This window comes from Syzygium oleosum, unplaced genomic scaffold (assembly GCF_021117445.2).
Source record: "Syzygium oleosum isolate NSW1041296 unplaced genomic scaffold, Sole_v2.1 Sole_v2.08, whole genome shotgun sequence".
Lineage (NCBI taxonomy): Eukaryota > Viridiplantae > Streptophyta > Magnoliopsida > Myrtales > Myrtaceae > Syzygium > Syzygium oleosum.
This window is the reverse complement of record NW_026607492.1, coordinates 12,128,519-12,140,970: the sequence shown is the minus strand read 5'-3', so window position 1 is coordinate 12,140,970 and position 12,452 is coordinate 12,128,519. Positions and strand designations below refer to the sequence as shown.

Here is a 12,452-nt window from a genome sequence, read left to right as displayed (position 1 = left end):
TTGAGAATATCCGAACCCTTGTCAAGCACGATGAAGAGAGTTTGAGTGATTCTTATACCTGCATCAAAGGTCGGGTCAAAAGCCTTTCATTGAGAGTGAGTAGAAAGTCCTTTCTGATTAAAGGTCTCTCATTTAATGTGATCAAATTGTCAAAAGGACGAAATGGTTGTTCTTATTGATAAATTCCCCAGTAAAGCTTGGTAATGCAAGCAGATTCATGAATTATGTTTTCTCTGCCCCTGCCCCTGCGCATGTATTGTTTTAGCCTTTTCTCAGGTAAAAACAGGTGCAATGCAATTGGCTTTGCCATTTTTATAACACAAGAAGAAATCAGGTACATCTACTAATTAGTCTTCATTGTTTCTCTTTTCCGAGAATGTGAGACATGATCTCTTTCATATGTTCACCAAGTGGAACAGGTGACATATCATTTGGTGTTGCCAAGTGGAGTACGCGGCACACCCCATTTTATGTTTGCCCAGTAGGATAGGCAGCATAATATCTCATTTGGTGTTGCTAAGTGGAGTACGCGGCACACCCCATTTCATATTTGCCCAGTAGTACAGGCAGCATAATTTCTCATTTGATGTTGCTAAGTGGAGTACGCGGCATACCCCATTTCATGTTCATCCAATGGAAGAGGTGACATGATCCTTTTCGTGATTGCCCAGTGGTATGGGCAACACATCCCATTCTTTCTTTATATCATGCGCTATTTCGCATATGTAGAAAACTACAGGTAACAGATAGGCAATCCAGTACCTCGAGAACCTTACTTCCAGTGGACCAGAAGTTTGGAGATCGAGGGAAGTCAAAGCATTATAAAGCTTTCCCTCACTTGGATGCTTTTTGTGCGATCCGTATGTAAGGCTCTTTCACCGCTCTACACGAAGTGAGAAGCCTTAGCATATGTTCTTTATTGTTTGCATATCATGCATCATTGCATTAAAAAAAAATCATCATTCATCATTTTGCATAGTTTAAATTTAGGTCTCAGTCTTTGAGCGAAACCTCTGTGAGCCTCCACTCAAAGTGGGGCAGCTGTTGACACCTAAATTTCGACGCATCATTTAGTGATTAATTGCATAGAAAATTAGGGATTAAATTTTAATCCCTGAACAAAAATATTACAAATCGCATAGCATAAAGTTTAGGTTCATATAGATTAACTGCATTTTGCATCGGATCGACGGTGGTAAGTGAGCTTAAAATTCATCACGTAAATCGAGCTCGGGCACCGAACGAGACTCGGCTCACTCGGAAAGCATGGGCCGGAAATCACACACAAAAGGGCTTGGTTGTCTTAATTTGAGCTTAAATTAACCCATTATGCTTAATTAAAGAAAAGCCCAAATTAATTCAGCCCACTTAGAATTAAATTAAAGCCTAAACCTAAGCCCATTAGGACTAGAAAGCCCGGCTAATTGACCTAGGTTTACATTATAAATATATGTTTATGTCTCATAATCAAGGGAGGGCTCTCATAATTTTCAGATCGGATTTTTAGAGAGACATACGAGAGAATTTTGAGAAGAGTGAGAAAGAGAGAGAAGGAGACCGCCCGCCGCACCGCACTGCACGCCTGCTGCGCCACCGCCTGCCGTACTATGCCGGCGCTGCTCCGCCCTCGGCCCTTGCCGCTTTGCCGCGCCACCGCCCACTGCGCTTGCCTCTGCCGCGCGTGCCGTCTCTGCCGTGTGCCACCGCCGCTGCTCCCCACCTCGGCCCACTTGCACGCTTTGCCGCGCCACCGCCCACTGTCTTGCCTCACACGCCTGTGTTGCCGTCTCCCGTCGTGTGCCACCGCCGCTGCACGCCTGCCTGCCGCTGCCTCGTCGCACACCACCGCCGCGCCGGTGCCACCACCGCCTGGAGGTCCCTGCTCCGCCCGTCTGTGTCACCGCTCCTCGCTGCACAGCCGCCGGAGAGCTGCCCTGCACCACCGCTCGCTAGCCAGAGCTGCCCTGCACCGCCGCTCGCCAGCCGGAGCCGCCTGCACCGCCGTTAGCCCACCGCCTGTGCTGCCGCTGTTCGCTGCACAGCCGCCGGAGAGTCGCCCGTCCCCGCCTGTTGGCCGCTGCCCGGAGACGCCCGCCGCGCCGCCGTTCCCGTCATGTCACCGTCGCTAGCCACCACTGTTCCCGACGTCACGTCGCCGCTCCCGACGCACCGCCGATCCGCAATCCCGATCCCCTACATATTCAAATTAGGAAAGAAATCTGCAAATCAGGTAATTATCATATCCCGATTTGATTCGAATATTTGGTTGCCTAATTTGTGCTTATTGATATCTAATTTTGCATATTTGGATAATAAGCATTATTTCAATTAGGATTTTATTTCCTTTTTTGAAATCTTGGATATCTATTACTTTTCAAATTTGGATAGAATTTAGAATTTTCAAAATCTTTTGAATATATCCAAGATATTTAAGATATCTAATTTTTTTCAAAATGTGATCGATTAGGAAAATTTCCTAATCCGCAACCGCACACGTGGAAATAAATCTATCTATCAAGCTTTAGATAGAGTTATTTCCATAACGGGTATTTCGAATTTTAGGATCGATCTGTCAGGCTTCAGATCGAAACTTAATTCGAAAGATTTAGCGGTTATATTTTTTACTTGATTTTAATTTCGAATTTTGATAAAAAAAAATGCCAAAAAGATTACTCTAGAATAGGTTAATTTCTTTAGTTTAAAATTGCATGTTTAGATAATTGGCATTTTTAATTCCGAATTTCATTAAAGAAAAATACAAAAAAAAATAATATGCCCGTCATTAGAAATAGATCACGTCGTCGCATGACATATAGTTTGCATGTTAGGTTGCATTAATCACATGTCAATTTTTGCATGTTATTACATATAGGTTAGCTTTCATTTAAATAAATAAAAAATCAAAAAAGAAAATTTCTGCACCTTTGAACTCTAAGTCAGGATTTATCAAAATTGTCCAATTGAGTATTTCTCTTGAAATTGGTACCGAAAGGGCGTTAGGGAATCTAGCGTAACCAAGTCCCCGAATTTATAATTTCTGGTTCGCAGAAATAAAATAGTACTCCTGCTATTTTATTTAGGTTTCTAATCAACCTACCTTAAATGATTAGTGGCGACTCCCATTGAAAATATTTGCATGCTCACAATTGGACCTAAGTTGCGATTTGGTAGAGTTTGGGAGAACTCGAGCTAGGTTAGTTAATTTAATTGATCTAGTAATTCATTAGCCTAAGATCGAAAACCCGATTTTTTTTAGGTCGCGATAACGATCCCAATGAGCTCTTCTAGCACCAAGCTCGGAATCCGTGTCAGAAACATGTTCCTCGTTTTCATTAACGGGTATAGGTTCGAAGACTTTAGATGTGCGATCCACGTTTTCATCATTCATGCCTCCCCATCCATCGGGAACGATATCCTTTGGGTCAATGAAGAAGCTTGGAGGTGGCATGTATTTGACATAGAAGTCATACTTCCCGCTTGGTTGGCCTAAGGTATCTACTACTTCTTTGCACTCACGAGCTGTCTTCATGAATTTATAGTCCCAATGGGTTCTTTTGACATCGAGGTCGGAATCCACATCGGAAACGATTTCTTCATCTTCTTCGAATAGAAAATCATCGTCAATAACTTCTAAAGCTTCTATTTCTTTAGTCAAGACTTTGACGGATCCATCTCTATTCTCCTCCTCTTCTAACTCATAAAGGAAGTTCTCGGACGATACATCAATCATAGCCGTCATCATTGTGGCATCTGATTCTTCTCCCATACACCGGATAACCCCCTGTCAATTAATTTGGAAATGCATGTCAACTTTTCTTCTTTCGAGATGTCACCTCCTTTTTCATAATGCCCAGCTAGCATCAAGATCTCATACAACTTTGGTACATCCACCATAAAAGACTTCTTATCTTCATTCATATCTACAATATTCACACATTGGGTATGATCGGGCAATGGATTTTGTTGTATATTCGGTTCGAGATACTTAAAAGACAAGATCCCTTTGTCAATCAAGCTTTGAACCTTAATTTTCAATACTAGGCAATTGTCGGTGCTATGGCCTTTCTCGCCCATGTGGTACTCACATGATTTCGTAATGTCAAACCCAACGAACTTTGGAGGATTATCTCGGGGGACTTCTTTTGCAACCATTCTCGTCTCAAGAAGCATGGGTAGAAGCCTTGATAGTGGTCTTGGTAAAGGTGTAAACTGACGAAGCGGGTTACACTTACGTGGCTTCTTATTGGACTCATGATGTGGTTGAATATAAATCATGTCCATTTTCTCATCACGTCCTTGGTTACATTCTTCAATCCTAGAAGATTGCTTGATTTCAGACTTTTGCTCTTTGTATTTTCGTTTTCCCTCATCTTTCGAATTAATGTCATTTGTCTCCAATCTAGTACTAGATGGTAATTCCATAGCAATTTGATTCACACGATCTATAAGACGTATCAACATGCCACGCATTTCGTTAACTTGACTCTGAAGATCCGCAAGAGTAGGCATAATCTTGGTCGGAAGCAGTGGAGTTATGAACGCTTTAAAGTCTGCAAATGTGGCAGTTATTTCATCAATTCAGTTTTCCAGATCGGCAATTCGATCGTTCTATTTTTCGATATCCATTTGAAGATCCTTTGCGCAAGTGGGGTTGGGCATTCTCCAAATACCTTGTAAACGAAATGAAGATCAAGTTAGTACGTGGAAAATAAATTGAAACTAAAATGTAAAACCCTTCAATTTTATATTTTCTTTGGATGAAATAGGGATAAGAAATATTCTCATGATCCCAATACCATGTGAATGATCTCTTATCAAAATTTCTTCACAAGAAATTATACAATTGAAAGGGTAACACGCAATGATTAATCAAGATGCCTCATCTATAATACATTGGAATCCTCGAGAAAGCACATAAAAGGGAAATTTCACTAATTACAACGAAATTCGTGAAATATAATCCCTATACATCAATCTAGAAACAAAAGGAGAATCCTATTACCTCATTACTAACATGAATAAAAAGGAAACCCTATACATCAAATCTATAAAATGAAAATTACATGAAAGAAGATTTCCTCATGGAATATAGCCAAACTCCTAATGGATCTTCTTTAGGTGCGAGGCGAATTCGTTTGTTTTCTTGGGTCAAACGTTCAACCTCGGCTAAAGCCTTATCCTTTTCCCTAAGAGCTCTTGCGGCTATAGCTTGTTGTTGAGTTGGCTTCTCGGGGACATTAGGGAGATCCACTTTAAGCTCGGGCTCGAGACGACGGTGTATGTACTCCGGCAATGCATGATGTATCTTCACTTTTCCTTCCAATTCTGACTCGTCGGTAATGAGAATCAACTCCGGGTGGCATTTGTACCACATATCAATGATGGACTTGATCATTTCCTTCAAATCCGCCATTTGGTCCTTTTGGATGACATCTTTGCGATAGTCAAAATGATATAACCCCAACTTGAGGAATGGCGGAATCTTTTGAAGGCGCGATATTGACGGATCACCCTAAAAGGGTAATATGACGTAGACCCCGTGAGACCCAAAAGTGGGATTGGGTTGTCAGATCCGTTATTAAGGCGCACTTCGGGATTTCCAAGCCAACGAACATGCCATTGGATTTGATTTGGAACAAGGTTCTTGAAAAATATTAAACCAAGTTGAGAATGACCATTAGGGAAAGATTTCTTCCTTTTCTCGGAAAAGCGAGATAAGATGACAATCTTTGGATACACCTATGATTTTCAAGCTCAAACCGAAGTCTTTGAGGTGAGAGACCAACCAAATTTGGAGTAAACCTATTAAGGCCCTAAAGATACCATTTCTGTTTTGTTTGAATTTATTGAGTGATACGAAGGTCTCACCTAGGATCATATTGGAGAATCTTTTGAACATACACACTTGATTGACAATGTGAACTACCAAAGGATCCATGGTCTTTTTGGTGAATGGAAAGACCACAAAACCAAAGAATGCTAAGAGAAAGACTCGAGGAATTTGATTACCCGCTTCTTTTGGCAAGCTAGAAAAATGTCGTTCTAAGAATGTGAAGGAGAGTGCATTGGAATTTCCTCTAAGGACGCCTTTGATTTGGAGAATGTCAACTCCTAAGAATTGGCTCAAAGAGTTATAGGATCTATATCTATCGGAGGACTAACTAGACCAAAAGACCCGACTCTTCCAATGGCAATATCGTACTCCTCAATTGTAGGGGTCAACTCATTTCGACCAAACACAAAAGTGGATGTCTTTGAGTTCCAAAAATGAGACAATGCCTTAGTCATGGCAATACGAGGCTCGATGTATAAAAGAGCGGGAAGATATCCGATCCTCTTTTCCACGTCGTCCTTGTGCTTTGACTCGAGACTTTCCCACATGACCACGAGAGCTCTAGGTACGGGGATGATCCGAATCTTCGACATATCCATTTTGACTAACCCTAATTTGGGCATCGAGATTAATCACCACGCATTATAGAACGTGGCATTGAAATGGCGTAATTGAAATTGCAGAAAGATACAATCAACCTTACCATGAAAAAAATGGCAAACACATCGACACATCGCATGAGGACATGTGAGTTTTGACATCTAAGGATAGGATTCTAAAGGTTTAAGGTCCCCACCTTAATTAGATAAGAAGAGTTTACCCACCACTACTAACGTCGATCGGTGCACTTCTTACTAATCAAGATGAGCGGTATTGAAGAATGGATTACCACATGCATTCACATGCGGATTTCACTCTTAATACCTCCTAAAGGTGCCCTAAAGCGATCCGGGGTTTTAGACCGCGGGACGTGGATGCATTGTGTCGTGCTAAAGCAAGTAAACATGCATTTAAATCTAAAGCAAACAACACTTCAACATAATCACATACATTCGACATTCATCCGAATGCCACCTACAAAACAAAGGGTTTGCATTTACTCCACCCCTTATGTCTCCCACCTACAAAACCATTTTAACACATGGTTAGTGGACTAACCTCATTTTCCACGCGACTTCGACATGCAGTCGATGCTACAAAATGTAGACAAGTGAGATAACAATCGACAAGTTTATTATGGCTTTAATCCAGTTAGGTTTGTAACCTAGTCCCCAGCGGAGTCGCCAAGCCTATCGCGGCCTACCTCTTGAGGGCCGAACTCGATAAGGCGGGTTTAGAGGTAAGCGTTCATGAAACGGTCTATACGGTACATCATAAAAGATGGCTGATCCATACAGTCCATTATTCATGAATGTGAATCTTCCCTAATTCATACCTCGCGTGACAGCGGATCAATTTTTTCTTTTTTAGGAGTCGCCACTAGCCTAGGTTGGAGGTCGGCTAGAATACCTAACCAGTACGTGGGAATTTCGTATTGGTTTCTACGAAAACCAGAGATCAAAGGTTCGAGGACTAGCTTACGTTAATATTTCTATTAACGCCCTTTCGGTACCGCTAAACTTAACATGGTTGTTATCTAAGTTGTCATGCATTTGCATTTGTTCTTTACCATTTTCATGTCAAAGTTTTAGTCCACTAAGTGATCATGCATCTTGTTTTTTGTGTTTTCATTTAAGATTCTAATCTAATCCTAGCTTAGTCTAGAAAAAGAAAGAAACAATCAATTGTATTGAAAGACATTTCGTAAAGTAAACACTCAAAATATTGAAAAGACGAGCTAATTCTAAGTGCGAGAAAGTAAAACCCGCAACTCGTCGGGTGTTTATTACAACACAAATTGAAAACCCGAGACATGATCGGGACGAATGAATTGAATACAAATTGAAACCGGATCGGACATCGGTCTATCGTCACCATCAAGTGAATACAAATTGAGACCAGATTGGACATCGGTCTATCGCCTTGGTCTTTTACAATTTTGGATTATCCCCTCCATGGACCGCCTCTCGGGTGTCGGCATTTACATTCACAACATACATTCACGACAAACAATATACAAAGGAATAACCAAAGAAAAGCAATGGTGCAAACAATTCATTAGTCAAGCACTAGCCTCGGGATCGGCATTTGTTTTTCATGCATTTCGATTCACCACCCACCTAATCATCTAACATTATTTGATTAATGGTTAACGATAATGGGTTACCATTTGCATCACAAAACGGCAACTAATATCAATTAACCCCTAAAGTCGGGTTCTAAATGACCATAATGGGCTACCCGCCGAACATACATTGGGCCTAACATCCATCTAACAAACACATGCATAGCAATGAAATAAGCATACATTCAGGCTCATGGGTCTTATTTCTCAACCAATCAAGCAATGGGAAATGGGCTTCATAAGGAGACCACTTATTGAGTGATTATCTAATTCGGATTGCTTCTGTTCATATGTAATTAACTAACCTAATGATGTCTAAATGAAGTGATTCAGGTGTCATTAGAAATCTTATGACATGAGGATCAAAAGTGAAGAAGACCATTTTTTCTAAATCCTCACCGATTTTCACGAAAATGACAAATACACTCTCGGTGACAGGCTGGACCCGGTTCTGGTAGGGATTTCAAAATAATGGCGGGAAAAATAACAAACCTTATCAAAACCACGTGAAAATTTTATACCGTTAGGATTCTCTATGTGTGACAACTTTCATGTTTTGAGTTTTTGCTAAAAAATCCTCCAAATTTTTATAAAATTCGATTTTCACAAAAGACTCAACTTCAAATCAAATTTTAACCCGAGAAGGCCCTATATGAAATTTTAAGCAAATTGACCCTCTAAAAATTGCTATTAGGCCCTCAAAATTTTCAGTCAACATAATGAGACCCCAATGAACAACTTTGTAATTTTGATTTTTCGCAAAGGAGGACTCTAACTTTATCAAATTCGGAGAAACATCTTTTGGATTCCAAAGGAATGAAATTCAGATCTGAACACAGATACTGATTAGATCATAAAAATTCCTTTTCAAAATTCAAATGAATTCCGATTTTAATGAAATTAGTATCAATGGAGAGATCTCGATCTCAGTGTGCAATTTTGTGAAGAAAACTTTTTCATATTTTGAACACATGAATTTATGAAAATCGAAGAACACATGAAGGTCAGTCAGAAACTAGTCTGTCACCAGATCTATGCATATATGACGTTGCAGATCGTACAATGCTAACATGCTTGGAATTTTATGAAAATTTTATGATTAACAGATTAAGATGTTCTTTACGACTTTCATGAAGAAATTTGTTTCAAAAAACGATCGTAGAAAATCAGAAAAATTATAGAACAGCAGAACGTCAATCAGGAAATCATCAGAACAGACTTGAATATCACATTCCAGATTCTGATCCTAACTTCCGAAAGAGTTTTGACATAGCAAACTAAGTCTGATTGAGGCATGCAATATATCAAATCGAAGCTTGAGACGTGTTTTACGACTCTCTAGTTCGTCACTTTGCAAGATTTCGACATTAACGAGCTGAAATCAGCATCTCAAACATGCAGGTTTCTCTGTACACGAATTTACAGAATAACATCCAAGTGTACTTACCTTGTTTAATGATGCTTCGACGCGCAATCGAGCAATCCAGTCTCCGTATTTGGATCAAGAGCAGCACGGAGAAGTCTCGGAAAGCTCGACAAACCTATGAGAATAGAGTGCCCAAGCTATAGTGAGAACCGACTCGATCTCGCGCTAATGAACTAATAACGAAAAATCAAGTCAAAAGAAACGATCCGGTGGCTGTTCAGCGAGAAGCTGGCCACCACAGCTGAGTGAAGACACTAAGGAATGCTGCTGGAGGTTCGGGATCGCCGGAGGGATCGCCGATCAGCCGATTCAGCCACTTGAACTGGCTGATTGAATCACCGGCGGCTATGCCGGTGATGTTGCCGTGGAAGAGACCTCGCCGGACTGAGGAGTTCCGGCCACCAGCAAGGTCAGCTGGTCTTGCGACCGGCCTTGTGTCACCGTGGGGGACAACGATGAGGCGGTGGCTTGCCGGAAAACAGCCGGCGAAGGGGTGAAATGACCGGCGGACGAGAGAGAGTGAGAGAGAGAGGGATTGGTGAGCTAGAGAGAGAGAGAGAGAGAGAGAGAGAGAGAGAGAGAGAGAGAGAGAGAGAGAGAGAGAGAGAGAGAGAGAGAGAGAAAGGAGAGAGAATTCAAATATGAAAAATGAGAGTCCTTTTCAATTTTGGAGGGAAAAAAAACTATATACTCCCCTCAACTTTGAATCCTAGCCCTTAGATTGATCCAATGGCCTAGAATGCATCCTTAATGATTAAGAATATTCCTTAAGGGCTAAGGATTGGTGACATGGCATTATGGATGGACATGATCAATTCTAAATGAATGGCCATGATTGATTTGCTTATCCCCTAATTAATTTGCTTAATCCTTAAGGAATGTCATTTTAGTAATTTCACTTAGGGGCATTTTCGTAATTTTCAATTAAGGGCATTTTTGTCATTTTTGGGCTCAAAGGGATGTGGCCGGCCTTGGCTGGTCGGAATGGACCGCCGATCGCCGGATTTTCGACCGGAAAATGGCCAGTCCGATCAGACCGGTTCAATTCGAATCAAACCGGGTTGAACCGGTTTGTCCCGAGTTTGGCCAGGTTGAACCGGTTCAATCCTTGGTTCCATTTGTTCCAATTTTGTACAATTTGATCTCTATCATGATTAATTGACCCCATCAATATTGAATTCGATCAAATTGGATTGAACCGATTTGAAATTCATGCACAAATTGATCGAATTTAACTTGTTTAGCTCAATTGTTCTTGAATTTGGGTAATTGCATGGCCAAGCTAGACTAACGAATTTAATTGAAGTCCAATTAGCCAAATTGAATCTCAATTCATCAAATTGAATATTAGTCTAGAGTGGGTCAAGTTGAATTGCACTAATTAGACCAATTACTCTTAGACTTCTCAATCGTTGGATCACAAAATTGATCAATTGGCTCAAATTCATGTGAATCTTCCAAAATTGATTTTGAATTTGGATTTGATATAAGAAATTAGGCTCATTCGTGCCTCAATTGCGCAAATCATGAAGAATCGATCCAAATCACTAATTAGGGCCAAAATTGGGGGTTTTTGCGTTTGGCTTGGAATTACAAAATTTGTTCCAAAATTAAATATAAGATGACCTCTAGATCAAATGTCGTGAAGAAAACTAACCTAAAAAATGACTAGAAATGAAGTAATTTCATTTTTGGCCGATTTGAACCAAATTCCGCAAATTGGGAAAAAGTTGATTCTAAATCGATTTTTGTAAAATTTCAAATGCCATAGGCAAATTGAATGTAAAATAAGATGATTTTTGGATTTTTGTATTTTTCAATTTTTTTGATCAAAGGTTTGACCAAAAGTCAAACCCTAGTTGACTTTTCACTAGGAGCTTGATTTTATGATCAAATCTTTGAATTTTTCTAAAATTTTCACTTTAAAGTAAAATTGGACTTGAAAGGAATCTTCTTATGCGAAAAGCCCCAATTTGACCTGTGGTTGACTTTTGGTCAAAGGGTTGACCAAAAAGTCATCTCGAAAGTCAACATTTTGACTTTTCAGGTTTTTGTATGAAATGATTAGAAAATTGTCTATAGAAGCTAGGCCAACAAACAAAATTAAAAAACGACACTTTTTGTTCAAGAAACGGGTTCCGTCGCGATCGGAAACCATAATCTCGAATTTTCTGTTTTTAATGACGCGTCGGCTAAAAATTAGGTGTCAATAATTTATAAGGAAGATAGCCAACAAATTCTTTCTCAGTGGTCAAATCCTCTACAAGAAATCATTTGATTCAACCCTACTAAGATGTGTGGATGCTACAGAAGCTGAACAGATCAGAAAGAAATTCACGAAAGTGAATGTGGACCACACATGAATAGACATCTTCTAGCCCGAAAAATTATGAGGTTGGGATACTATTGGATGACAATAGAATCAGATTGCATCCAACACGTGAGATGTTGTCATCAATGTCAAGTTTATGGAGACAAAATCAATGCATTGCCAAACGAGCTACATCAAATGTCCGAGCCATGGCCATTTTCAATGTGGGGTATTGATATGAATGGTCCAATCAACCCCAAGGCCTCAAATGGACACCGGTTCATCCTGGTTGCTATTGACTATTTTACTAAATGGATTGAAGCAAACTCCTACACGAATGATACTGCCAAGAATGTTGCAAGATTCATTAGGCGGGACATCATTGCTAGGTATGGAGTTCCAGAAGCAATAATTATGGACAATGGCTCAAATCTAAACAACAAGATTGTGGATGACTTACTCGAACACTTCTACATCCGACATCTGAACTCATCTCCATATCGTCCACAAATAAATGGAGCAGTTGAAGCAGCAAATAAGAATATCAAGAAGATACTGGCCAAGACAGCTAAAAATTATCGTGATTAGCATGAAAGGTTACCGTATGCTCTGATGGCATACCGAACTTCAATTCGAACATCAACTGGAGCAACCCCAT

General features: G+C 40.2%; 1 long non-coding RNA gene across 1 annotated transcript in view; it reads right to left on the bottom strand.

Annotated features, from left to right (window-relative positions):
• Positions 1 to 9,598, bottom strand: part of LOC130138815 (uncharacterized) — a 63,182-nt gene extending 53,584 nt beyond the window's left edge. Inside the window, exon 1 of the long non-coding RNA XR_008817091.1 lies at positions 9,505 to 9,598. This is a non-coding gene — a long non-coding RNA (uncharacterized LOC130138815). The remainder of the gene's footprint in view (positions 1 to 9,504) is intronic.
• Between the last annotated feature and the right edge of the window lie 2,854 nt (positions 9,599 to 12,452).